The 27,999-nt window shown below is 40.2% G+C and overlaps 1 protein-coding gene across 17 annotated transcripts in view; it reads right to left on the bottom strand.

The window, feature by feature from the left end:
- The window catches only part of ANKRD11 (ankyrin repeat domain containing 11), a 281,034-nt gene that overhangs the window by 237,366 nt on the left and 15,669 nt on the right, over positions 1-27,999 (bottom strand). For 9 of the 17 annotated variants that reach the window (XM_064273640.1, XM_064273639.1, XM_064273641.1 and 6 more), the window contains exon 1: positions 13,490-27,999. This exon is cut by the window's right edge and continues 14,797 nt beyond it. The exons of 7 other annotated variants lie outside the window; for them this stretch is intronic. The gene's annotated coding sequence lies outside the window, so the exon portion shown is untranslated. The remainder of the gene's footprint in view (positions 1-13,489) is intronic. One more of the 17 variants, XM_064273633.1, reaches the window with a different exon arrangement.

The raw sequence follows: 27,999 nt of genomic DNA, 5'->3' as shown, positions 1-27,999 counted from the left end.
TTTCAACTTGGGACCCCTGCAAAAATTGCTGTTGATACAAATTCAAGGGGCATACAAACTGCATTTTGAGAAAATGATTTTAAATCATACTTACTGAGATTTCATATGCTAGGCACTAACTCATTAGGAAACATGGTTCACAGAGACATCAAGGCTAATGGCACTGAAAACCTTTAAAGAGATTACATATGAATTACATCAAATACTACCACCAGTCTGTCAGTCTGTCACACTGTGGTGGCTTTCATGTTGCTATGATGCTGGAACCTATCCCACAGATATTTCAAATACCAACAAGGTCACTCACGGTGGACAGGTTTCAGTGGCACTTTCAGGCTAAAACAGACTAGGAAGAAAAGCCTGGCAATCTACTTCTGAAAATTAGTCAATGAAAAGCATATGGATCATAACAGAATACTGTCCAAATTAGTGCTGAAAGATGAGCCCCTATGCTGGAAGGCACTCTGGGAAAGAAATGCCTAGGACCATACCTAAGAGTTTATGCTAATAAGATGACTCAGAAAGATTAACCACAAGATTAGAGGGTTGGGGTTTTGAGCCACATGATAATCAGCCCCAACTCCTATGTGAAAAATGCAATCCCAATACAAACTCAACACCAAGGGTCAGGTGAGCTTCCCTGGTTGATAACATTCTGTATCACAGTCACACATCAATGTGCCAGAAGGACCATGGTAGCTTTGCTTTTGGGGACCCCCCCTCCACTGCCACCCCACAGACCTCACTCCGTCATCTCTCCCTTTGGCTGGTTTTGATTTGTACCCTTTTGCTATAATAAAACTGTGATCCTTAAGTACAGCACTTTCCTGATCTGTGAGCTGTTTTAGCAAATTACTGAACCTGAGGGTATAGTGAGAACCCCCAAATTTGTAGCCGGCTGGTTAAAACTGAAGTTGGCCTGGGAATCCCTTGTGGCTTGTATCTGAAGTGAGGGCAGTCTTGCTGAGGACTGTGCCCTTAACCTCGTAGGTCTGGCCTAACTCTGGGTAGCTGGTGTCAGAACTCACCACATCCCGAAAGAAAACTCTGATTTTTTTTTTAACTGTAAAAATATAACCTTAAAAGAAACATTTAAACTATTTACAATTCTGCTAATTAAAAAACTATTTCACTTTCGGTGTAGTCTCTTCCTTAACCAAAAGACTTTGAAAATGAGAAACATTTTCATAACCAAGTGGGATTCCTGAAATGGGCTACTTACTGCCGCCTTTAAAGTCAAATGGCCAATAACCTAGTTTTAATGCAGTTTTACTAGAAAAAGGGTAAAAATTCAAAGAATTGTTAACTTTACCATCTCATTCTCCAAACTTTTTCTCCTAATCTAAGTAAAAGGAGACACACCTCCTCTAACATTAATTACTGTTGCCTTTCCATTAAAATATCAAGGTTTAAAAACTAAGGTTCTTATGTAAGCCCTATTAACTACCAACTCAGCTCTTAGAAAATCTCTAAGACTAAACCATCATCCTCCTCCTCTTGAACCCATTTCTGAGGTACTACACTACACTGCATATGCTGCAAAAGCCACGACTTAGCCGATTTTTAATTATTGGTATACTTCCATTTGTGACAAGTAAACTCATTAGCACTGCCCAATCACATAAACCCTTTATTTCAGTGTTTAGTTCACATTTAATTCAAAATCAATTTCTTAATCTATCAAACAGGCAAAAGAATTGTCATTAATGCTCCCAACAGCTTTCTACTTAAGGAAAAAACAAATTTCTTCTGTACAGGTCAAAACACCTATGGTGAAAATGCTTCCTGCTCTGACAGAAATTCTGTTTAGAAAAAATTAATACTATTATATCACAATGGAACCTATCCCTTTCACCTAAAATTTCTTCAAGTAATATTTTGAAAAAAATAATCCAAAACAGTGTTCAAAAAGAAGATGATATGCCAATAACTGACAACAACTAAAGGCCTAAACACCAGAAAGTAAATGAGATCAGACTGACAAATAATTAAGTCTAGAAAAAAACCACAGACCAAATTATATAGAAGATACAAAGTTGGCATTGCTGCAGAGATTAAAAAAAGAACAAACGCCAATGGATTCAAGCAGTTCCAATTTTTATCTAATACGAAAGGGGTAGGCAAACGGGGGCCCACAGGCCAAATCTGTCCCGTTTTGCGCAGCCCACAACATAAGAATGGTTTTACCTTTTTATATGATTGGCAGGGGAAGGGAAAGAATAATATTTTGTGATGCATGATAATCATATGAAATTCAAGTTAAAATGTCCATATGTATCCATGTTTCATTGGTAAGCAGCCAGATTCATTTGTTTACATCTCATCTACGGTTACTTTCATGCTACAACGGCAGAGTTGAGTAGTTGCAACAGAGAACGTGTGGCCCACAAAGTCTAAAATATTTATTATCTGGTCCTTTACAGGAGCCCTGGTGGCACAGTGGAGTGGTTACCAAGCACTTGGCAGTTCCAACCACCAGCCACTCCGTGGAAACTCTATGGGGACAGTCCTATTCTGTCCTATAGGGTCACTATGAGTCGGAATCAACCCTACAGCATTAAGTTTGGTCCTTTACAGATAATTTCTGAGAGATAAATAAAAACAGATAAGTCATCATATTAAAAGGGCTACCAAATACTTAAGCAATATGAAAAAGTCAAGATCCAAACCTAACAGTGAAGAAATTTCAGACTACACAGATAGCCAGAAAACCCAAAAAGTCCCATAAAATCCTAAAAACTTGCCTATAAAGGATCATGAATCAGATTGCATCAGACTTCTCTCATCTCAATACCAAGTGCCATATGACACAGAAAAGGGGTCAGCAAACTTTAAAGAGCAAGACAGTAAATATTTTAGACTCTGCTCAGCTATACTTCCCACCTACACACCACAGGTCATAGAAAAATAGCTGTTCCAGCAGGTGGATGAATGATTGGAGAGCTGAGTGAAGCTGCTCTAGAGTTTGAATGGCAGAAAAGGAACAGGAACACACAAGTACAAATGTGACTGTGTGTGCCTCACTTTACCGAACATCCAGAGTTTCATTCCACCCTTCTCTGAAGAACATGTTACCTCCTCTGATATTTCACCATGAGACAAAGGAAAAATCTCTCTGCTGAGGATTCTGCTAGCATATGATTCTTCTTTACCCCTTAGAGCCCTCTGGCGATTTTTTCCTAAAAAGGACAATACGTCACATCTACAGAAGGGAGACTCTACTAGGTTCCACAGCCACCAATCACATTTTTAAAATTTCAGCATGTTCATCACACAGGGGTCAGGAGACAGAGGTTTTTATCGGGATAAACTCAACACACGCTTAGAAAAAGATGTTAGCAAAACCTGCTCTACTAGCTGTGGGCCAGTTACACCATGCTGGTGTATGAAAAACTCTTTATATGTTTCTTTCTGAAACTAGCCCAGTTTTGCTGACAGTTCTATTCTTTCAAGGGGAAATGATTCTCTTACTTAGTTAAACCAAGATCTTACTTTTTAACCTCTCTAAACCTCAGTCAGAACAAGGCCACAGGCCAACTGTGGAACAGACCATCAGTTGCTCATATGCAAGTTCAAGGTGAAGCTGAAGAAAATTAAAACAAGTCCACGAGAGCCAAAATATGACAGAATATATCCCACCTGAATTTAGAGACTATCTCAAAAGCAGATTTAAAGCACTGAACATTTATGACTGATGACTAGATGAGTTGTGAAATGAAGCCAAGGACATCACACATGAAGAAAGCAAAAGGTCATTAAAAAGACAGGAAAGAAAGAAAATACCAAAATGGATATCAGAACACTCTGAAACTTATCTTGAATTTACAGTAGCTAACGCAAATGACAGATATGATGACATAAAAGAGATGAATGTAAGATTTCAAAGGGAAGTTTCAGAAGACAAAGTATTATAATGACATGCAAAGATCTGGAGTTAGAAAACCAAAAGTGAAGAACGCGCTCGGTATTTCTTGAGCTGAAAGAACTGAAGAAAAAATTCAAGACTCAAGCTGCAATACTGAAGAATTCTATGGGCATGATATTAAGTGACGCAGGAAGCATCAAAAGAAGATGACACGAATATACAGAGTCACTGTATCAAACACTGACCAATGCTCAACCATTTCAGGAGGAAGCATATGATCAAGAACCAATGGTACTGAAGGAAAAAGTCCAAGCTGTGCTGAAGATACTGACGAAAAACAAGGCTCCAGGAATTGATGAAATACCAATTGAGAAGTTTCAATAAAACAAATGCAAAGCTGGAAGCACTCACTCCTCTATGCCAAGAAATTTGGAAGACAGCTACCTGGCCAAGCAAGTGGAAGAGATCCGTATTTCTGCCCATTCCAAAGAAAAGTGATCCAACAGAATGGCAGATATTACCGGACAATACCATTAATATCACACGCAAGTAAAATTTTGCGGAAGATCATTCAAGAATGGTTGCAGCAGTACACCAACGGGGTACTGCCAGAAATTCAAGCTGGATTCAGAAGAGGACAGGGAATGAGGGATATCACTGCTGATGTCAGATGGATCTTGGCTTAAAATAGAGAATACCAGAAAGATGTTTACCTGACTATGCAAAGGCATTCCACTATATGGATCATAACAAATTATGGATAACAATGCAAAGAAAGGGAATTTCAGAACATTTCATTGTGCTCATGAGAAACCTGTACATAGACTAAGGGGCAGTCCCTCTAACAAAACAAGGTTTAAAATCCGGAAAGGTGTGCGTCAAGGTTTTATCCTTTCACCATACTTATTTAATCTGTATGCTGAGCAAATAATCTGAGAAGCTGGATATATGAAGAACACAGGATCGGGATTGGAAGAAGATTCATTAACAATCTGCGATATGCAGAAGACACAACCTTGCTTGCTGAAAGTGAAAAGGACTTGAAGCACTTGGTGATGAAGATCAATGACTATAGCCTTCAGTATGGGTTACGCCTCAACGTAAGGAAAACAAAAATCATCACCACTGGACAAATAAGCAACATCATGATTATCTTATTTGCCTAGTGCTGCTATAATAGAAATACCATAAACGGATGGCTTTAACAAACAAGTTTATTCTCTCACAGTCTAGTATACTAGAAGTCCAAATTCAGGGCGCCAGCTCCCGGGGAAGGCTTCCTCTGTCAGCTCTAGAGGAAGGTCCTTGTCATCAATCTTCCCTTGGTCTAGGAGCTTCTCTGCACAGGAACACCTGGTCCAAAGGACACTTGCTCCCAGTGCTGCTTTCTTGATGGTATGAGGTCCCCATGTCTCTCTGCTCACATCTCTTTTTATATCTCAAAAAAGATTGACGTAAGACACAACCTAATCTTGTAGATTGAGTTCTGCCTTATTAACATAACTGTCAATAATCCTACCTCATTAACATCATAGAGGTAGAATTTACAACACACAGGAAAATCATATAAGGTGACAAAATGGTGGACAATCACACAATACTGGGAATCATGGACTAGCCGCATTTTTGAGGGACATAATTCAATCCGTAACAATGATAAACAGAGAGAAGACTGAAGTTGTGAAGGATTTCATTTTACTTGGACCCACAATCAACACACAGAAAAAACAGTCAAGAATAAAACAATGTATTGGGGAAATATGCGCAAGAGACCTTTTTCCAGTGTTAAAAAGCAAAGATGTCACTTTGAGGACTAAGGTATGCCTGACTCAACTGAAAATCCAATTTTCAATCGCCTCATATGCATGTAAAAGCTAGACAATGAATAAAAAAGACTGAAGAATTGATGCCTTTGAATTATGGTGTTGGGGAAGAATACTGAATATACCCTGGACTGCCAGAAGAACGAACAAATCTGTCTTAGAAGAAATACAGCCAGAATGCTTAGAAGCAAGGATGGAGAGATTTTGTCATGTACTTTGAATATGTTATCAGAAGGACCAGTCCCTGGAGAAGGACATCATGCAGAAGGAAGACCCTCAACAAGATATACTGACACAGTGGGTCCAACAATGGGCTAAAACACGGCAACGATTGTGAGGATGGCACAGTACCGGGCACTGCTTTGTTCTGTTGTACACAGGGTCATCATGAGTCAGAACCAACTCCATGGCACCTAACAACAACAACAAACCTCTGTTTGCTCATCAGTAAAACAGAAATAGTAATATTGCCCACCATACAGGATCATTAGTGGGATGTAGAGTGCTTTAATGGTGTCTGGCTAAAAAACTAATATTGGAAGAAAGGCACACTGACATCAAAGCCAAAAAAAAAAAAAAAAAAGTTTGTAAAAATGGGACAGGTTATCCCTTGGGTTAAAAACTATACTATAAAAGGAAATGAAAAGGAAAAAAAGAAAAAGATAAGTAAAACTGGAAGATCCAGCCATTGTTGTTGTTAGGTGCCATGGTGTCAGCTCCAACTCATACCAACCCCCAACAGAAAAAAACACTGCCCGGTCCTGCACCATCCTCACAATTGTTGCTATGTTTGTGCCCATTACTTGGGTCACTATGTCAATCCATCTCGTTGAGGGTCTTCCTCTTTTTTGCTGACCTTCTACTTTACCAAGCACAATGTCCTTCTCCAGAATTGGTCCTTACTGATAACATTCCCAACATAAGTGAGACAAAGTGAGACCATTACCCAGGTTAAAAACAATAACTAACAAAGGAAGGTATGCCATTTTTCAAAGTTCATTCATAAGTACAACTCCTCATTAAGCTTGGGAGAGCCAGACTGAGTCCCTCAATTAACATTCTGATACCAATAAAATCATCATCATAAAGCAGTTACCAGGTAAGAGGGAACAGTGCACCATACTCATAGAGGGCCACGAATAGTGCCTGTTCCCACCAGTTAGACTGGAAAACCTCACTGATTCACAGGGCATTGGGTAGAATACATATTAGGGTCTTGTCCTAGTAGTAAACAATAACTGGCCCTAGACTGAGCATTGCTCCGACCCCACCTAACAAATCTGAAAGAACAAAACTGTTTCCAAGTAGCTTCAACTGCATCCCAAAACAAAGAACAAGAATATTTATGAGAATATAAAAATGTCCATCACCCTGTAGCATCTGGGGTCTAGAAAGCTTGGAAGCGGCCATCTAAAATACATCTATTGGTCCCCACTCTTCCAGAGCAAAGGAGAACAAAGAAAATCAAAGACACGAGGAAAACATTAGTCCAAAGGACTAATGGACCACATGATCCACAGCCTCCACCAGCCTGAGCCCAGAAGAACAACATGTGCCCAGCTACCACCACTGAAGGCTGAGAGGGATCATAATATAAGGACCCAGACAGAACAGGAGAAAAATGTAGAACAAAACTCAAATTCACAAAAAAGACCTGACTTACTGGTCTGACAGAGACTGGAGGAACCCCCAAGACTATGGCCCTAAGATCCTTCTAACTCAGAACTGAAGCCACTTTCGAAGTTCACCTTTCAGCCAAAGATTAGACAGGCCTATAAAATAACACATGTGAGGCACATGCTTCTTAGATCGGTCAAGTAAATGAGACCAAATAGCAACACCTCCCCCAAAAGCGAAGGCAAGACGGGACAAGAACATAGGACGAATGGAAATGGGGTAGAAAGAGAGTGCTGCCACACTGCTGGGATTGCAACCAATGTCACAAAACAATCTGTGTATAAATTTTTGAATGAGAAACTAATCTGTTCTTTTAAACCTTCACTTACAGCACAACAAAAAAAATACCAATCACCCAACAAGGTAAAACTCACAATGCCTGGCATCCAATCAAAAATTACTAAACATGCAAAGAAGCAGAAAAATACAACCCATTATGAGGAGAAAAAAATCAAACACCCAATAAGAACTGACACAGATGTTAAAATCAACAAAACATTTAAAGTTATTGTAACTGTATTAAATATGTTTAAAGACATGCAAGATACGAAAAAGACAAAGTAAACTTTTAGAAATGACAGCTACAAAGTGTGAGATAAAAAATACTCTGGATAAGATTACTTGGCAGATTAGACTAATGAACATAACAATAGGAACTACCCAAAATGATACACAGAAAATAAATTTAAAAAACACACAGCATCGGTGAGCTGTGGGACAACTTCAAGAGGTCTAAAAACATGTAACAGGAGTAACAGTGGTTAGGAGGACAGAAAAAATAACTAATGGTATAAATTTTCCAGATTTAATGAAAATTATAAATCTACAGGTCCAAGAAGCTCAATGAATCCCAAGCACAAAAACAAACATGTGAAGAAAATTACACCAGGACACAACATAATCAAATCACTCAAAACTAGTGATCAAAAAAAAAATCTTAAATGCATCCAGATGGAGTGGCCCCCTACCTCCCAAAGCCTCCCTCTTACAAGTAAAAAACCCTAGACATATCATCACAAACACCAAAGACTCTGAAGGGGGGGGGGGGGGCAGACTACCTATGAATCTCAGGACTTGAGGAATAAGACGGCAGGATTTGCCCACGTCTAGACCCTGCACTTAACATTAAACTTCCAGGGCTTCAAATTGGTTTGTTCTGGTTAGAAACCTTGCTAAGAATTTGCTTTTCTACCCCAGATATACTGAATCAGAATGTTCATGATTTTAATAAGATCCCCAGGTGACTCCTATGTATAATAAATTTTGAGAATCACTGCTCTACTAACCCATTGCCGTCAAGTCAATTCCGACTCATAGTGACCCCACAGGACAGAGTAAAACTGCCCAGTAGGGTTTCCAAGGAGCAGCTGGTGAATTCCGACTGCTGACCTTTGGGTTAGCAGCTGGGCTCTTAACCACTGTGCCGCTGCTCTACTGGTGGATCTCAAAATTGGTCCCTAACCAGCAGCATTAGCATCGCCTGGAAACTTGTTAGAAATCCATACTCCCAGCAGGGGCTTGAACCTGAATGAACTGGGTTCCAAGCCCTGAAAACCTCCTGGCTGCCAAGGCAGAAAGGGAAGTTTTACTGCCAGGCAAAAACTCAGAGTCCCCTAAAAGAAGATACAGCCATTGTCCAGGGAGAAACACAGCTTTTCTGGTACATTAGGGATCAGGCAGGGTCAGGGCCTCTCTGTGCCTCATCGGGGGATGTCATGGATTCAATTATGTCCCCCCAAAAATGTATGTATTAATTTGGTTAGGCCATGTGTGGCTGTCCTCCATTTTGTGATTGTAATTTTATATTAGAGAGGATTAGGGTGGGATTGTAACACCCTTCCCAGGACAAATCCCTGATCCAATGTAAAGGGAGTTTCCCTGGGGTGTGGCCTACGCCACCTTTTATCTTACAAGATATAAAAGGAAGGGGAAGCAAGCAGAGAACCGGAACCTCATGCCACCAAGAAAGCAGTGCCAAGAGCACAGCGTGTCCTTTGTACCCCGGGTCCCTGCGCAAAGAAGCTCCTAGGCCAGGAAACATTGATGAGAAGGCCAACAGAGAGAGAAAGCCTTCCCCTGGAGCTGACACCCTGAATTTGGACTTTGGGCCTACTTTATTGTGAGGAAATAAACTTCTCTTTGTTAAAGCCATCCACTTGTGGTATTTCTGTTATATAACAGCACTAGATGACTAAGGCAGGGGACCTCATGTGACACGCTTCACAGCGCCTTCTTGGGCAATCTCCTAACAGATGCAAGGTATGCACTGCTTGGAAAGACCATCGGTGTGGTGCATGGCATGTTCAGCCAAGCAGAGAAGCTCTGTAGGGCTAGGGTGTCGTGAATGCTCTGCGACATTCCTCCATTTTCTTTCCAAGCAGTGAGGACTTTCAGGACATCAGACAATATGCCAGAACAGTCTTCGAACAATCCTGAACAAAGGTTGTTGCCTTGTCCAAGCTCTGAACAACTCTCCCATGGCCAAGAGCCAAAGCTGCATTATTACAGCTGGCCATCAGGGCTGCAGCTTGATCCTGATTCTGGACAGATGGACAATCAGGCTGAGTCAAGGAAACTGAGGTGTCCCTAAGGCCACACGCCTAATGACAAGGTTGTGGCTACGTCAAGATCTTCCCAAGAACAATGTGCTACACCACCTCAGCAAGGACCACCATTTTTAGAGTTACCAGGATTTCATTCATTCATCTATTGATCCGTCCATTGGACAAACATGGCTGATTACCTACCATGTGCCAAACACCTTCTGGGGTTGTTGGGATGAGAAGCAGAAAATGAAACAAAATCGCCAGCGCCCAGGTATCTAAAATTCCTTCAAACATGTGAGAAACAGTATCTAAATTTTTCAGTAACCAATACAGAAAACGAGAAAGCCCCAAGAAGATGTTTCAAAGTAGTAAGTTTACTGATTCAATACTTTTATCAATTCAAAGAACATACCTGCATTTAAATAAAGTCTATTAAGCCAAAAAACGAGCCACAGGGGGATGGCATAGTGGTTAAGCACTCAGCTGGTACAAAAAGGTAGAATGGTTCAAAGCCACCAGCCACTGCATGAGAAAAATATATAGCAGTCTGCTTCCTTAAAGGTTACAACCTCAGAAACCCTATGGGGCAGTTCTTCTCTATCCTGTAGAGTTGTTATAAGTTGGAATCAACTCAGCGGCAACAGGTTTGGTTTTTGGTTGTTTAAGCCAAAACCCTGAAATCAAATAAGTACTTACAACATCTAGTTTACTTCAAATAAAAAGATACAGTTTAACAATTCTGCTTATTTTATTAGCTCCATATTGACTCAATAGATTTCCCACCTTGAATAGTTTAAAATAGAAAAGATGAGTTGACATCTAATATTGAGACACTGCTGAATAATTGTTCCCAATTGATGCCGTGCCACGAGACACTGCTGAATAATTGTTCCCATTTGATGCCGTGCCACCGATTATTACCTTTCACAGCCCCTGCAGCAGTATTCAACAAGTGAGATGCACCCAATTTCCTAAGGCAGGCTGTCAGTGCTTTCATTTCAAATATTGTTGTGATACACATCCAAACATAAATATTCAATCAACATATGATACGATTACACTGAATACGTTTATAAAAATCAGCTAAGATAACTGAGATATTTGCTACCTATGTTCTTTAACATTATAATCAGGAGACTAGGCAGATTGAATACAGAAGGAGCTCCTAGACTTAGTGCTGATTTCAAAAGGAAAACGAAAGAAGAGAACTAAACAATTATATGAATTATTAGAGCAAAAAATGAGAGGATGTGGGTTTGAGCTATTTAGGTGGCTATCCCTTGGCCTATCACCCCATGGCAGACCATAAACACAGCCACAGTTTTTCCCTCTCTTATCTACCCTTACAATGTGACTCTGAAGCTCCCCCTATTAAAAGGTGAAGTGTTTGTGCCTATTTTACACCCCTTGATTCCAGGCTGGCCTTGTGTCTTGGTTTGACCAGAATGTGGCAGAAGTAAAGCCATGGAGCTCCAAGTCTGCACTTACAGAGGTCGTGTGGCTCCCACTCATGCTTTCCCACTGTTCTGGAGAACCCCTCAGCCACACTGTGGAGAAGCCTGGCGAGCCTGCTGGATGATAAGCCACATGGCCCAGTCACCATGGCACCCAATCAATAGTCAAGACAGCCAAGCAACATACAGAAGGGGTGACACATCATTATCAAGTGTGACTTAACCCCAGAATACAAGGTTGGCTTAACATTTGAAAAGCAATCAATGTAATTCACCATTATTAACAAACTTAAAAAAAAAAAAAAAATCCTGTATGATCAATGCAATACATGCAAAAAAGCATTTTATAAAATCAAACAGCCATTCCTAATAGAAACTCAGCAAACGTGGAATAGAAGGGAACTTCCTCAGTCTGATAAAATACAGGTATGAAAACCCTACAGTTAACATCATACTTAATGGTGAAAAAAAGTGAATGCTTTCCCTTTAGAGTCAGAAAGGCCACAGTGTCTACTCTTCCCACTTCTTTTCAACACTGTACTAGAGGTACTAGCCAGTGCAATCAGACCAAAAGAAAAGAAATAAAAGATATCCAGGCTGGAAAGGAAGGCATAAAACTGACGGTATCTGTGAACAATATGACCATCTATATAGAAAATCCAATGGAATCAATCAAAAAAAAAAGCTACTGGGTTTTTTTTTTTTTTAATTTCTGTTTCGGGTGATGAAAAACTTGGAGATAATGGGTGGAGAGATGCCTGTACAATATGTAATTAATGTCACTGAACTGTACACTTATAAATGGTTAAAAGGACAATTTTTTGTTATACATATTTTACCACAATAAAACTATAAAAGAAAAAGATACTAGAAATAAGTGGGTTTATTTTAGTATGGCTGTAGAACACAAGATCAATATATAAAAATCAATTGATTTCTATACTAACCTATTTTAATCTAAAATTAAAAAGCAACGTCATTTACAACAGTACCAAAATATGAAATACTTAGGGGTAAATATGACAAAACCAGTACAGTGAAAACTAAAACACTGCTGAAGGAAACTAAAGAATATATAATTAAGTGGGAAGATACCATGTTCATGAGACAGAAGACTCCATTTTATTAAAATACCAATTCTCATCCAAGTTAATCTACAGATTTAATGCAATCCCAATGAAAAAATCCCAGCAGGCCTTTTTGTGCAAATTGAGAAACTGATTTTAAATTTATATGGAAATGTAAAGGACCTAAAATAACCTAAACAACTTTGGCAAAGACAAAATTGAAAGAACTAATGCTACCTGATTTCAAGGCTTATGATAAAGCTGCAGTACAGCAATTATGACAGTGTGCTGTCAGCATACGGATAGACAAACAGATCAATGGAATAAAACAAGAGAGTCCAGCATTAGACCTACCCATACATGGACAACTAATTTTCAACAAAGACGCAAAGGCAATGCAGAGGAGAAAAGACCCCATTTATATAAAATTCTAGAAAATGCTAAGTACTCTAGAGTGACAGAAAGCAGATTAGTGACTGGGGGACAGAGGGAAAGCAAGGGATTATGCAGGGTACCAGGGAAATCCTGGGGAGTGATGGATGGTTATATTATCTTGATTGTGGTGTACATATGTCAAAACTTGTCAAACTGTACACTTCAATATGCACAGTTTATTGTATGCCAATTATATCTGTATACAGCTATAAAAATAAAAACAAAAAATAGCAGCTATCTGGCTTCAAATGTCACCCTTGGTAAATAAGAGAAAAAGAAAATCACTATTACTTAGGGCTTAGGTGCCAGTCACCCTACTAGTTGCTTTATAGTCATTAGCTCACTGAATTTCAAGAGTCCTGAAGGTCCAATTTTCCTAAAAAAAAACTAAAAGCAAAGAGAAATTAAGTAACTTACGCGTGGTCACAAAGCTTATAATGGAAATTCAAATCCTATCTAGAATTGCTCCTACAGACAAAGAACTAAACTGACCAAAAAGAATATAAACACTGAAACCTAAAAACTGAAACCTAGCATCAGAAATAAGCCACACAAGAGCAGACAGTAAAGCATGTCTATTAAAGTCAAGATAACACTGGTGGTTCAGTGGAAGAATTCTCACCTTCCATGCAGGGGACCCGGGTTCGACAACCAACACACCTCATGAGCAGACACCACCTGTCTGTAGTGGAGGCTTGCATGTGGCTACGATGTTGAAGAGGTTTCAGCGGAGCTTCCAGGCCTGGCAATCTATTTCTTATAATCAGCTAACGGAAACCCTATGGATCACAAAGGTTGCTGATTATGAGGATGGTGTAGGACCAGGAAGCGTTTCATTCCACTGTGCATGGGGTTCCATTGTGCAGCTAACAACAAATATACACAGGTATGAAAAGAAAATGCATGAGTAAGCTAAGGGTCGGGAGCCAGGGCCATTTTATGTTCAGGCCAAAGGCAGGCAGGTGAAAGTGGTTAACCTGGAAGACTTAAAAAAAAAAAAAAAACCCATTGCCGTTGAGTCAATTCTGACTCATAGCGACCCTACAGGACAGAGTAGAACTACCCCATAGAGTTTCCAAGGAGCACCTGGTGGATTCGAACTGCTGACCCTTCAGTTAGCAGCCGTAGCACTTAACCACCACGCCACCAGAGTTTCTTAGGAGAAAAAAAAACTAAAATACTAGCTTCCAAGAAATCTCCAGAAAGCACAGGAACCAACCCCCTCCATGCTAGATCCTAAATTTAAAACCACTATTGAACCCCAAAACTAGATGCTATTTGGAAATTGTAACAATTTCCATATCTCAGCCTCTGAGCAGCTGAAATGTGAAAGAAAAAAATGGCTAACCTGAAGTGTGCATCATGGAGTGATCTCATTCCCCCTTAGGAATTCAAATCTGAGAAAGATGATTCAAGGAAAACCATGAGTTTAGTTTCACAAGGCAGCAGTAACTAACCACATTATCAGGTGGCACTAACAGAGTAATAAAAGGAAGTGATTCTTTTTATCAGAGTAAAGCTTTAGGTCACTAATTAAGGTCCCTGGGGAAATGTTTAAGGTACTATTTACTATCAAAATCAGGCAAGTACCCTTAATTCACAAGCAATGCCTCACAAAGAAGAGGAAAAAGGGAAACACTTATCTAACCATGTATTTTTAGTTATTTACTTCCCAACCCTGCTGATGGCAGGCCACTCCCCTGAATGCAGGCATGCTAAGCACTATAATGCTCACCGCTCATCTAGGTATTTGTTAAACTATATTCCCTCTCTGTCAAATGGTACCTGAGTAGTAAACATAGTATAATTAGTGCTGTTTCCCACTTTTTTTTATATAAATTATTACTCATATTGGCAAATAGACAAATCTCCTCGTCTATAAAATGAGCAGCTGGGAGGACAATTTCTAAAGTCTCTTCTAGCTCCAATACCCTCCCAATACTGACTGAGGTGACAACTGGTATACCAAGTTGCTTCCAAATGAGCTGGGGAGAAACTGTTGGGATTGGTTACAGAAACTTTTAATGGCACCGCTTTTCAGGGCTCTAAATCCAAGACCAGGCTTGCAAACATTTTTCTGAGACTAAAGTTGCTGTAGATGCTCCAGTCCAACCTGCCCATGAACACCCCCCACCATATATTAGCAACAACTAAAAAAGGAAACCAGAAGGATGGGAAAGCAAAAACAGGACTTAAGTTTGCACTTTCAAGTCCCAAATCTAGGTTCTGCCTATGCTATTTGTTTTTGCATGTAAATGGGGAAAGAGTGCCAATGTGTCTAAGTTGGCTGTAACATTCAGAAGGTCTAGACACTTATTAAAAAAAAGAAAGAAACCATCTAAGATTCACACAATAAACCCAGCAATGAAAGTAGGGTTAGTGACACTAGAAGCAAATCAGAAGGAAGGCGGATCAGATTCAGCGGAAGAAGCAGAACAAAGTAACTGGAGTTCCAGAACACACTGCATTCTTCTCAGTCCCAATTTTAATGGACATGTTGTGTGTAACATTTAAATATTTACTGGCACAGTGACAAGCTTTATTAGGTATGCACCAATATGTGTGCCAAGCCCCATGCTTGGTGCTTGAGGATACAGACGACAGTTCCTTGTAACACAGAGCAATAAATCATTACCAGAGCGGGAAAGCAGAGGGTACTGTGAGACCAAGGATGAGAATCTAACCAACTGGGGGCAGAAGTCACGAGCAAAAACAGATCTAACCCAAGGGATGAGTGTCAATAAGCATTGGGAAGGCTCAAGCAGAGTGAGCACTCCCTGGCAGAGTAAGCACTGGCCAGGGAAAAAGCGGGGAAAAGGGGAATCCCTGGGCAAAAGCACACCATTTAAGGCCTGGAAGATATTGAATGAAAGTGTGAGGAGCCAGTGAAGGGGCTGCTGCAGTAATAAAAAGTAAGGAGGACATGACACAAGGTAGTGGCAGTGGGACGGAGATAAATGGGCTGATTAAATGTTTAGGAAGTAAAGTAGAAAACAGCCAATGCTGTCTGAGAGTCCGTGGACTGCTCCCCACCAAAGGTCCCAAAGTACTTGAGAGAATTCAGGCCTAGGGGACTAGGAAGTCTACAAGGCTACACCAAACTAACAATCCCACACTTTGCTCCAGAAAAGAACTGATCCGTTGCCCAAAGAATGCACTGAAAAGAGGAGAAAGAGATGACTGAGTTCACCAGTTTAGAAGACCGGAACTCCCCAAGATGCTGAGCGGCCGGCTCAGGCCAAGATCTGCCTTTCACAGCTAGTATCTCCTAAGATCTTCACACAACCCTCAGAGGCCGGCACGCAGGACAGGCATTTTTCCTCCCTATATGAAAGCTGAGAACATGAAAGCAGAGGGTAGTGAAAGACGTGTCCAACCCCATAAAGGGAGCAGGACAGGTGTAACATTCTGATCCAGGACCATACTCCAGCCTAGTGCTCACCCACCCAGACTGTGGCTCTTGGTCTTGGCTCTCCTCCCACCAAGCCAAGTAGTAAGAGTACGGAGAAAAGAGATGTGCCACCCTAGACTCACATATCAGAACACAAGAAACTAGTTTAAAAAGACACAGCCCCATTCTGACATACACCCCCAGTAAGGGGGAGCTCAGTGATGTCCCACCTCCTGGTCTCAACTGCTTGTACTTAAAAGCCCCTTCCCCTTGAGTGGGGGTGGTATCTAAGATTTGCTTCTAACCGTCAAAATATGGCAAGGGTGATAGGATGCCACTCCCATAATGACCTCACATTACAAAAGACTCCAAGTCTTAGCAGACTAGGGCAACAGGCTGTCTCACTGCTGGCTTTGCAGAATTATACTGCTGTTTTGAGAGGGCCATGTTGCAAGGAACTGTGGGGGGCCTCCAGGGGCTGAGAGCAGCTCCCAGCTGGCAGCAAGCAAGCAAAATAGGGACTTCAATCCTACAACCGCAAGGTGAGTTGGACCACTACCCAATGACATCCCTGATAAGACTGAAGTCCCATCTGACACCTGAATTGCAGTGAGGTGAGACCCTGGAGCAGAGGACCTGGCTAAACTGTGCCCAGACTCCTGACCCACAAAAACTGTGACAAAACAAATGTGTGTTGTTTTAGCCTGCTACCTTTGTGGTGATTTATCACACAGCAATAGACAGCTAATATACCCACAAGCCACACCGGCAAGAAAAGTCACTGCACTCTTCCATGCTACCTCTGTATGCTCAAATGATTCAGGATCTGTGCTACCAAAAATGGACCCACAACCTTACTCGCTAGGTCGAAGAGAAGAATGCTAAATGCTAAGTGTTCTTTACAACATACTACTAATGCAGATTACGCCAACCAAACTGAGACCAAATCCTTTATAACTGATCACATACCTGCAAACAGACTATATACTCCAGGTTTTGTTACAATTTAGCAGAATGCTGCTTTCCAGGTTAAAGCGTGCAACTAACTTTCCAAGGCAATGAAGAATAGCCCAAAATTCAATGATGTATAATTCACAAAAAAATCTAATTTAAATGAATTCTTCAAACATGAATGCACGCTGATGGTACAGGAAGGAAGTATGTGGGTTCTGGCTGGCTGGGAGGTTCCTCCGCAGTATGCACTGCAGCGCCACCCTTCCTTCTTCCTACCCTTGCTGATGCAGGGAGACAGGGCTGCCACAGTTCAGGACAGACTTTAACAACTGTTGTTCAAGCAGTCATTTTCAACAGACCCTCCTGACTGCTTTCTCTGGGGGATGATCTTACAGGACAAGCACCGATGCCACTGGATTGGCTGACTAACTCACACCTAGAATGAAAATCCGTGACCACTCAAAGGGAGAACAAAAGCCCACAGCACTTACACCGGGGGAGAAGGAATCACACCATTCTACTTATCCTGATGCTGATGCCCCTGTGACCAAACTGTGATGTGACAGGCAGGCGGCCCAGCCCCACCCTCACGGCCCGCTGTCACAAGGGCTGCAGCTCAAGGAACAGAGAGCTCCATTATAAAAGCGGTGTCACTTAGCACTTGATTAGCAGTCACTACCACACTGGACCGTTTCTATAGCAACCAGAAATAAAATATAAAGCAACCAGTTTCACATGCAAATCATTCTCCGTTACAATGAAATATTGCAGTCAGGAAAAGGGCTCTGATAAAGAACTACGTAGAAGGCATCAATAATATTAATGCTATTTATTTACTCATCATCCATAACGATAACAATTTTTCCTTAAATTCTAAAACAATTTTATATTGCTCACACCAAAAGTCTGCAAACTATTTCATGACTACTAAACACTACCATCAAGAAAGTACTTTGGGCCTCCCATTTTAAAACTAGGAAACAGTGACAAAAGACATCACAAGAGCAATTCAACAATAAATGAAAAAATCAAATCAAAATTCTATTCTTTGCTCTATTATCTACATCAGGCAAGGAATACCCTCAGAAGCATGAGAAGAGATAAGGAACACAGAAACTACTGAGCAAAACAATGATCAAAAGAAAGAGAACACGCAAATTCTTAGAACAAGATTTTAGCCAATGCCTTCTCACATCAACATATCAAATTACAAACCCGACTCAGGTACATCAATCTATTCTCAAAATAAAAAGTGGAATCAAATTCAAACTGTCATCAACAGCCCTAAAGCTGATTCTTACTTGTCATGAGACTTAATGATCTTACCATAACCAGGACAGTTGTGCCTCCCCTTAAGAGACAGAATCAGAACTCTTAATTGGAAGAATTTATTCCGTATTATTAATATTCCATATTATTCTCTAGAACAATAAAGTAATTGCTTCCAAATGATATAATTACTACTTATGTATCAACATGAGGAAGAAACACAAACCAAAACCCAGCCAAACCAGGAGAGGTGTCTGGACTTGGACAGGCCAACTCAGCCCTCAATGCCTCGACCAGTCCAGGCAAGTGGGACATATTACAACATACTCCTGACTCAACACAGGCGGGGTGATCCAGGACATCTGTCGACAGTCCCTCTGCAAAAAAACAAAAACCAAACCCACTGCCGTCGAGTTGATTCCGACTCATAGCAACCCTACAGGACAGAGTAGAACTGCCCCTTAAGAGTTTCCAAGGAGTGCCTGGCGGATTCGAACTGCCGACCTTTTAGTTAGCAGCAATAGCACTTAATCACTATGCTACCAGGGTTTAGGCCCTCTGCAAGCACACAGAATACAGATGCTGAGACCTCAAGCAGCAGGGATCCGCCTGCCCACAAAGACTTTCTCCTTGATCACACACTTGACACTTGATGGTAATACACTGACCAGTCCTTCCAGAAAGAGGCCCTAGCACCACATTCCTGCCACTGCCACCACGACCACCCACCAGTACTCACACAAGCTGGAGGAGAGCTACAGCTGACCATCAGCACCCATGACTGCAAGACCCACCATCCCTCTCCCTACCTTAGAGATAATAAAAGATCAAGCTGACAGCCTGACCTCTATTCCTTTCTCAAATCCACTCAGGCTTCTGGAAATTCCTCTAATCTGAGAGAAAAGATCACCCAAGAGCTGCCTCCTCCTTCCTCCAGGCCTACAAATGACCTACAGATAGAAAGTATACACCCACATTGAAAATCACTGAAAATAACAGAGAAGTACTAACCTCACAACACTCCACAATGATTATGTTGTTCTTTGTAGCCCGAAGGGGATTTCACAGTCTAATAAATGTGCAAATATTATTATGCATAATTACAAACTAATTTCATGACAAATTTTCATAACATTAGTTGTTCAATCAGTAATTTTTCAGCCTTTTCTAGACACAAATGGAAAAAATAAAATGCAAACAGCTACCACACAATAATCCCCCAAAGTGTGACACCTTTCAACCTATCCAGATCCCTGACTAGTCTGCCACTTTGCTGAATAGTCAGAATTTTACTGCTTCTGGTCCAAGGCCACTTCAAAGCATGTAGAATACAGAATAGACAGAAAACAGTCTTTAAAAATAAATCACAATCCATACATCGTTGGCCAACTGATTTTTTTCTAAATTTTATTTATTTTATTGTTGAGAATGTACACAGCAAAACATACACCAATTCAACAGTTTGTACATGTACTATTTAGTGACACGGATTACATTCTTCGAGTTGTGCAACCATTCTCACCCTCCTTTTCTGAATTGTTCCTCCCTCAATAACACAAACTCACTGCCCGCTATGGTTCCTATCTAATCTTTCCAGTTGCTATTGTCACTTTGATCCCATATAGATAGCTCTTTCTACCACTTCTCTGTCAGTTTGTCCTACTATGGCGGCTTCCATGTTGCTGTGATGCTGTAAGGTCTGCCACCGGTATTTCAAACACCAGCTGGGTTACCCAATGTGGACATGTTTCAGCGGAGCTTCCAGACTAAGACAGACTAGAAAGAAGAACCTGACCATCTACTTCTAAAAAACTTGGCCAGTGAAAACCTTATGAATAGCAGTGGATACATCGTCTGATACAATGCCAGTTGAGTCCCTCAGGTCAGAAGGAACTCAAAATACAACTGCTAAAGAGCTGCCTCCTCAAAGTAGAGTTGATCTTAATGACATGGATGGAGTAAAGCTTTCGGAACCTTCATTTGCTGATGTGGCACAGCTCAAAGTGAAAAACAACTGCAAACATCCATTAATAATCAGAACATGGGATGTACGAAGTATGAATCTAGGAAAATTGGAAGTCATCAAATGAAATGGAATACAAAAAGATCAAAATCCTAGGCATTAATAAGCTGAAATGGACTGGTATAGGTCATTTTGAAACTGGTCATTCTTAGTAACGACAGTTTCAGCATGGATTACACCTCAACATAAAGAAAACAAAAACTCTCACAATTAGACCAACAAGTGACATCATGATAAACTGAGAAAATACTGAAATTGTCAAAGATTTCATTTTACTTGGATCCACAATTAACGCCCATGGAAACAGCAGTCAAGAAATCTAACAACATACTGCATTGGGCAAATATGCTGCAAAAGTCTTCTTTAAAGTGTTAAAAAGCAAAGATGTCACTTTAAGGACTAAGGTGCACCTGACCCAATCCATGGTATTTTCAATCGCCTCATGTACATGCCAAAGGTGAACAATGAATAAACAAGATCGAAGAAGAACTGATACCTTTAAATTATGGTGCTGGTGAATAATACTGAATATACCATGGACTGCCAGAAGAATGAACAAATCTGTCTTGGAAGAAGTACAGCCAGAATGCTCCTTAGAAGCAAGGATATAGAGATTTTGTGTCACGTACCTTGGATATGTCATCAGGAGGGACAGTCCCTGGAGAAGGACGTCATGCTTGTTAAGTAGAGGGTCAGCAAAAAAGGGGAAAACCCTTTGCAATGAATTGATGCAGCGGCTGCAACAATGGGCTCAAGCATAATAATTGTGAGAATGGTGCAGGATGGGGCAGTATTTCATTCTGTTGTACACAGCGTCACTATGAGTCAGAACTGACTCAAAAGGACGTAACAACAACAAATAGCTCTTAAAAGAGCATAATGCTCAAGGCAGACATTTTTAATAGTTAAGCTAAACTACTGTGTGGTTTTAAGAAGAATACAGGGGTTATATTTGGTTTAAGGTTTAAAAATTATCTCAGGGCAATAGTTTCAGGGGTTCATCCACCCTCCATGGCTCCAGAAAGTCTAGAGTCCAGGAGAAACTGAAATTCTGTTCTACATTTTCCCTCTTTTGATCAGCATTCTTCTATGGACTCGCTGATCAAAATGTTCAGTAATGGTAGCCAGGCACCATCTAGTTCTGCTGGTCTCACGTAAGGGAGGCAGCTGTTCATGGAGGCAATTAGCCACACATTCCATATCCTCCTCCTATTCCTGACTCTCCTTCTTCCTCTGTTGCTCCAGCGAGTAGAGACCAATTGTTGTGCCAGGCACTACATAACAAAGTAGGAGATAGACCAGAAGCACTAAACATGGTATTAGGCCAGTTAACTGAGATGGCCCATGAAACCGTGACCCTAAGACCTCCAAAACAAGAAACCAAATCCCATGAGGTGTTTAGCTGTACGTAAGCAACTCAGCAGCTTTTTTGTTGTTGTTATTGTCTTAAATACATTACACAACTTTTGCCAATTCAACTCTTTACAGGTGTACAACTTATTGACAAAAACTACAATAACTGGCTGTAGAACCATACCCTTAATCAATGTGATTTTTCCATCACTGTTAACCCTCCTTTTTCCCCTCCTTCCCACTCCTGGTAACCACTAATAAACTCTGATCTCCATATATTTGCTTTTTCTTACCTTTTTATATAAGTGAGGTAATAAAATATTTGTTCTTTTGTGATTGACTTATTTCACTCAGCATAATGTCTTCAAGCGTTATCCATACTGTAGCATTTATCAAGACTCCATTTCTCCTACTGGCTAAGTAGTACTGTATGTATGTACTGGCACTAGCACTGTTTCCACCTTTTGGCTATGGTGAATAGTGCTACAACGGACATTGGTGTACAAGTCTCTTTTTGAGTCTCTGCTTTCAAGTCTTGGGTATATACTTAACAGTGGAATTGCTGGGTCATATATAGGGTCGCTATAAGTCGGAATCGACTCGATGGCACTGGGTTTATGGTAGATCTATTTTTAGTTTTTCGAGGAAGTTCCACAATGTTTTCCACAACAACCATACCATTTTGCACTCCCATCAGCAATCTCCCCACATCCTTGCCAACATTTATTATTTTCTGGGTTTTTTATTGTTGTTGTTTTTTAACTTAGCCACCCTAGTGGAGTGAAATGGTATCTCCTTGTGGTTTTGATTTGTGTCTCTCTGATGGCTAATGATGCTGAGTATCTTTTCATGTGTTTGGTGTCCATTTGAATGTCCTCTTTGGTGAAATGTCTATTCAAGTCCTTTGCCCATTTTATGATTACGCTGTCTTTTTGTTAAGTTGTCAAAGTTTTACATATATTTTGGTTATTAGATTCTTATCGGATATATGGTTTCCGAAGATATTAGTTGGTAACTTGTCTTTTCACTTTGGTAAAGTCTTTTGATGAACCAAAGTTTTTAATTTTTATGAGGTCCCATTTATTTCTTTCCCTGTTTGTGCTGTTGTTATTGTATTAGATAATCCATTGTTAAAAGCTAAGCCTGACAGGGTGCCCCTGTATTTCCAAGAATTGTAGGGTTTTAGTCTGCATATTTAGGTCCTTAATCCATTTTTAATGTGTTTTTGTGTATGGTGTGAGGCATGGGTCCTGCTTCATTTTCTTGCATGTAGAAATCCAATTTTACCATTCCCATTTACTGAAGACTCTTCCCGTATTGAATGATTTAGCACCCTTGTCAAAAAAATCAGTTGACCATAAGTTCGTGGGTTTATTTCTGGAGTCTCAATTCTATTCCACTGGTCTATGTATCTACTGTTATAACAGTATCAGGCTGTTTTGATTACTGTGGCTATATAAAAACCAAAACCAAACCCATTGCCATGGAGTCAATTTCAACTCATAGAGACCCTATAGCTGTACGGTATGTTTTAAAAGCAGGAATTGTGAGTCCTCTTCCTTTGTTCTTTTCTTTCAACACTGTTTAGCTATTTGGGGCATCTTGCCATTCCATATAAAGTTGAGGATTGGTTTTTCTATTTCTGTACATGGCCAACTGATTTTCAAAAAGAGAATCAAGTCCATTCAATGGGGAAAAGAGAGTCTCTTAACAAATGGTGGGGCACAACTGAATTTCCACATGTAAAAGTTGGATCTCTACCTCATGCCATATACAAAAACTATCTCAAAATGAATCAACAACCTAAATACTGGAGTTAAAACCATAAAACTCTTAGAAGAAAACATAAAGGCAAATCTTCATGCCCTTGGATTCAGCAATGGAATCTTAGATACAATACCAAAAGCATGAGCAGCAAAAGGAAAAACAGATTTAAAAAAAAGGAAAAACAAATACACTGGACTGCATCAAAATTTAAAAACTGTGTGCATAATAGGGCTTTACCGAGAAAGTGAAGAGACAATCTACAGAACAGTTTTTTACAGATCATTTACCTGCTAAGGGTTTAATATTCAGAATATATAAATAACTTGTACAACTCAATAACAAAAAGACAACCCAATTAAAAAATGGGCAAAGACTTGAACAAACATTTCTCCAAAGACGTTAAGAACATGAAAGGTTGGTCAATATTACTAGTCATTAAGGAAATACAATTCAAAAATCACAATGAGATACCACTTCATACCCACTAAGATACTAAAAAAACTCACTGCCAGCCATTATCAAATAGACAATAACAAGTGTTGAGGTGAATGCAGAGAAATAGGAACATGCATGTGCACTGCTGATAGAAATGTAAAATGAATGGTGGAGCCACTGTGGAAAACAATTGGGCAGGTCCTCAAAAAGTTAAAAATAGAATTATCATATGACCCAGCTATTCCACTCCTAGGTATACACTCAAATGAAGTGGAAGTGAAAATAGGTGTTCCAAAAAAATCTGTACATGAAAGTTCATAGCAGCATTAATTCATAGTAACCAAAAGATGGAAACAACCCAAGTGTCCATGAACAGATGAATGGATAAACAAATTGTGGAACACATATAATGGAATATTATTCAGCCATGAAAAAAAGGAATAGGTTCTGGTACACGCTGCAACGACCCTTGCGCAACAACCCTTGCAAACATTATGCTAAGTGAAATGAGCCGGATATAAAAGGACAAATATGTATGAATCCACTTATATAAAATATCTAGATTACCCAAATTCAGAGACAGAAAGCAGACTAACGGTTATCAGGAACTAGGGGGAGGGGAAAATAAGGAGTTTCTATTAACGGGTACAGAGTTTCTATTTGGTATGATGAAAAAGTACAAGAAATAATGGTGATGGTTGCAAAACACTTAATGCTACTGAAATGTACACTTAAAGATGGGTAAAATGGAAAATTTTGTATGTGTTTTACAACAACTTTTTAAATAAAAATAAATCACACATGCATGTTCACAGCCACACTATTCATAATATCCAAAAGGTAGAAACAGCCTAAATGTCCAACAATGGACAAATGGGTAAACAAAATGTGGTAGAGCAATACAATAGAATCATTATAAGTCATAAAAAGCAATGAACCTTGAAAACATTACGCTAAGTGAAAAAAGCAAGTCACAAAAGACCACATACTGTATTATTCCATTTATATCACATATCCAGAATAGGTAAATTCATAGGCAGAAAACACAGAAAGGTGGTTGCCAGGAGCTGGGCGGGGGGGGAGGAAAGGGGAAGAGACTGCTTAACGAGTATAAGTTTCCTTTCGATACCAGAAAAATGTTGTAGAAAACATCTGAAAAAATACTTTGCAGGTAATGTTTTTATACTTCATAATGAACCAGTAATATTTTCTGAGACAGAAATCCTATCAGACTAAACAAAATCTCTCTTATCATAGAGTGTCAAGACCAAAGGAGAACTTTTTTCTCACTGAGTGGTTTCTTAAGCTATTTATTTTCAGTAATACTTAAGAGATGGTGGTTGCACAACACTGGAAATGTACTAAATGCCACTAAATTGTTTGCTTAAAAATGGTTAATTGTGTTACATGAATTTCACCTCAATATAAATTGTTTATTAACAAATGAAATTAATCACAAACACTCATCATTCAAGTACAATCTCGGTCAAAAGCAATTTGGCAAAATCACAATTTTTAAATATCCATAACCTCTGATCTGGCAATCCTAAAAGCGTAACCTATAGCTAATACTTCTACACTTGGGCACAGGATGTCATTTTGCACAATAAGGCACTGGAAACAAGTAAATGTCCGTCAGTAAGACACAAGTTACAGCACATTCATATTATGATAGAAGAACATGAAGCAGCCCCACATGTATCGATACATAATTCCAAAATCAAGTGAAAAAAGTAATAGTACAAAATAGTACACTTCACCATTATGCATGTACATAAGCTTCGTCACGTAAGGACCACCCCTGGAAGAATGCAAAAGATATGGTAAGGGAGACTGCCTCTAGAACAGGCACACTAGAAGGCTGGGGGCTGAGTGTAAGATATTCCTGAGTCAGGCTATTCCGAAAAATCACCACTTTCAATGGAGAAAAATGCATAAGAATAAAAGCAAAACAAAATTAGATGCTGTGGAGATAAGAGAATGTCAAGTTTAGTTATCACAAACAGGATCATAATGTAGTTTTAACAGCCCCAGTAGCGCAGCGGTTAAAAGCTTGGCAGCTTGGAGAAATCCCGGCAGTATGGCCCTCAGACACCCTTTCAACTCAGTACTGAAGTCACTTCTGATGTCCACCCTTCAGCCAAAGATTAGACAGGCTCATAAAACAAGACTAGAGTAAACGTCCAGCCCAGGGGCAAGGACAAAAAGGCAGGAGGGGATGGGAAAGCTGGTAATGGGGAACCCAAGGTTGAGAAGAGGGGGAAGTGCTGACATGTTGTGAGGTTGGCAACCAATGTCACAAAACAGTATGTGTATTAATGGTTTAATGAAAAACTAATTTGCTCTGTAAACCTTCATCTAAAGTACAATTAAAAAAAAAAAAACAACAGCTACTAATCAAAAGGTCGGCAATTTCAAATCCATCAGCCGCTCCTTGGAAACCCTATGGGGTAGTTTCTGTCCTATAGGGTCACTATGATTTGGAATCAGCTCGAGGGCAATAGGTTTTTTTCTTTTGTTTTTTAAAGTAGAGAAACGTTTGTCCCCCACCCCCACAACGGATCTGAAAATTCTAGCCAACCCTTGTCTGTCATATCCTAAGAGTTTGACTATTCACGTCACTTAGGCTCATACCTTCTCTATGATAAAAATGGTCCAGGCCTAAATCATCTAAGGAGTCCTGGTGGTACTGTGGTTAAGAGCTCGGCTGCTAACCAAAAGGTCGGCTGTACGAATCCACCAGTCACTCCTTGGAAATCTTATGGGGCAGTTCTACTCTGTACTATAGGGTCACTATGAGTCAGAATTGACTCAATGACAACCAGTTTGCTTTGTTTGTTTAAGTCATATAATGTATACGTTTACGAAGTGCTTTTAACACCTAATTTGGAGCTATAATCTTAGTAGTGTTCCCTGAACTCGAGACAAAGCAGAGATGTCAGTACAACAGCCTCTGCTCCACCAAAACCACTAGCACATTTTCTTCCCTACCCTCTGAATCTGGCTCTCTGCTAGGCAAGAGAAGAGCTGGGGTGAGACGGGACTTGGTCCCAGACTTCAAGTGTCTTTCACCCTAAGGGCAAACTCATCTCACTGTGAGGCAGAACACACAATATACATTTACATATACGTACAGTACTAGAACACAACCCCTGGCTGGCAATTTATATAATTTTATACAGCTAGTTAAACTTAAAGCTGCTCCTGCTGCTGTTAGCTGCCACGGAGTCACCCACGGACTCATGGCAACTCCATGTACAATGAAACAAACGTTGCCCTGTCCTGAGCCACGCACACGATCAGCTGCAGATCAGAGCATTCACAACCCATAGGGTTTTCATTCGCTGGTTTTTGGAAGCAGGTTACCAAGCCTTTCTTCCTAGTCCATCTTAGTTTGGAAGCTTTGCTGAAATCTGTTCACAGCATTACAGCAACCCGTGCTGGCTGAGCATGAGGTGTGTTAGCTGGGAATCAAGCCTGAGGCTCCCACATGGAAGGCAAGAATTCTACTGCTGAACTGCCACTGCCCCCACACTCTGACAACAATAAAAAAATAGGATAGACAAAAACTGGAAGAAAAGTAAAAGCCAGATTGTTAGAGTTCACTTTCCCACACTTAAACATTACTTCCCAACCCCAATCTATTCACATTTCTCCTTTTGCTTCAATAGCTCATAGACCCCACCATGGCCTCAAACAGATCCAGTCTCACCAACTTTCTGCCCCTGATAAACAACCTGAATGTTCTACTCAGTATACAGCCAAAGCAGGGTAATAGTGTCCTTTTCATTCTTACTATTATTACCAAAGAGTCACACAACCCAGCAAGAAGCCTACTCCCTAGGCCCACATTCTCTCAGTCCACAGGTAGGTGTAGAACCGCAATTCCTGTGCAGTGCCATTATTTGTAGAATATGGCAACAATATGGAAGATCATTCA

Source organism: Loxodonta africana, chromosome 21 (genome assembly GCF_030014295.1).
Source record: "Loxodonta africana isolate mLoxAfr1 chromosome 21, mLoxAfr1.hap2, whole genome shotgun sequence".
NCBI classification, from domain to species: Eukaryota; Metazoa; Chordata; class Mammalia; order Proboscidea; family Elephantidae; genus Loxodonta; species Loxodonta africana.
The sequence above is the reverse complement of the archived record's forward strand: the minus strand, read 5'-3'. Positions and strand labels throughout refer to the sequence as shown.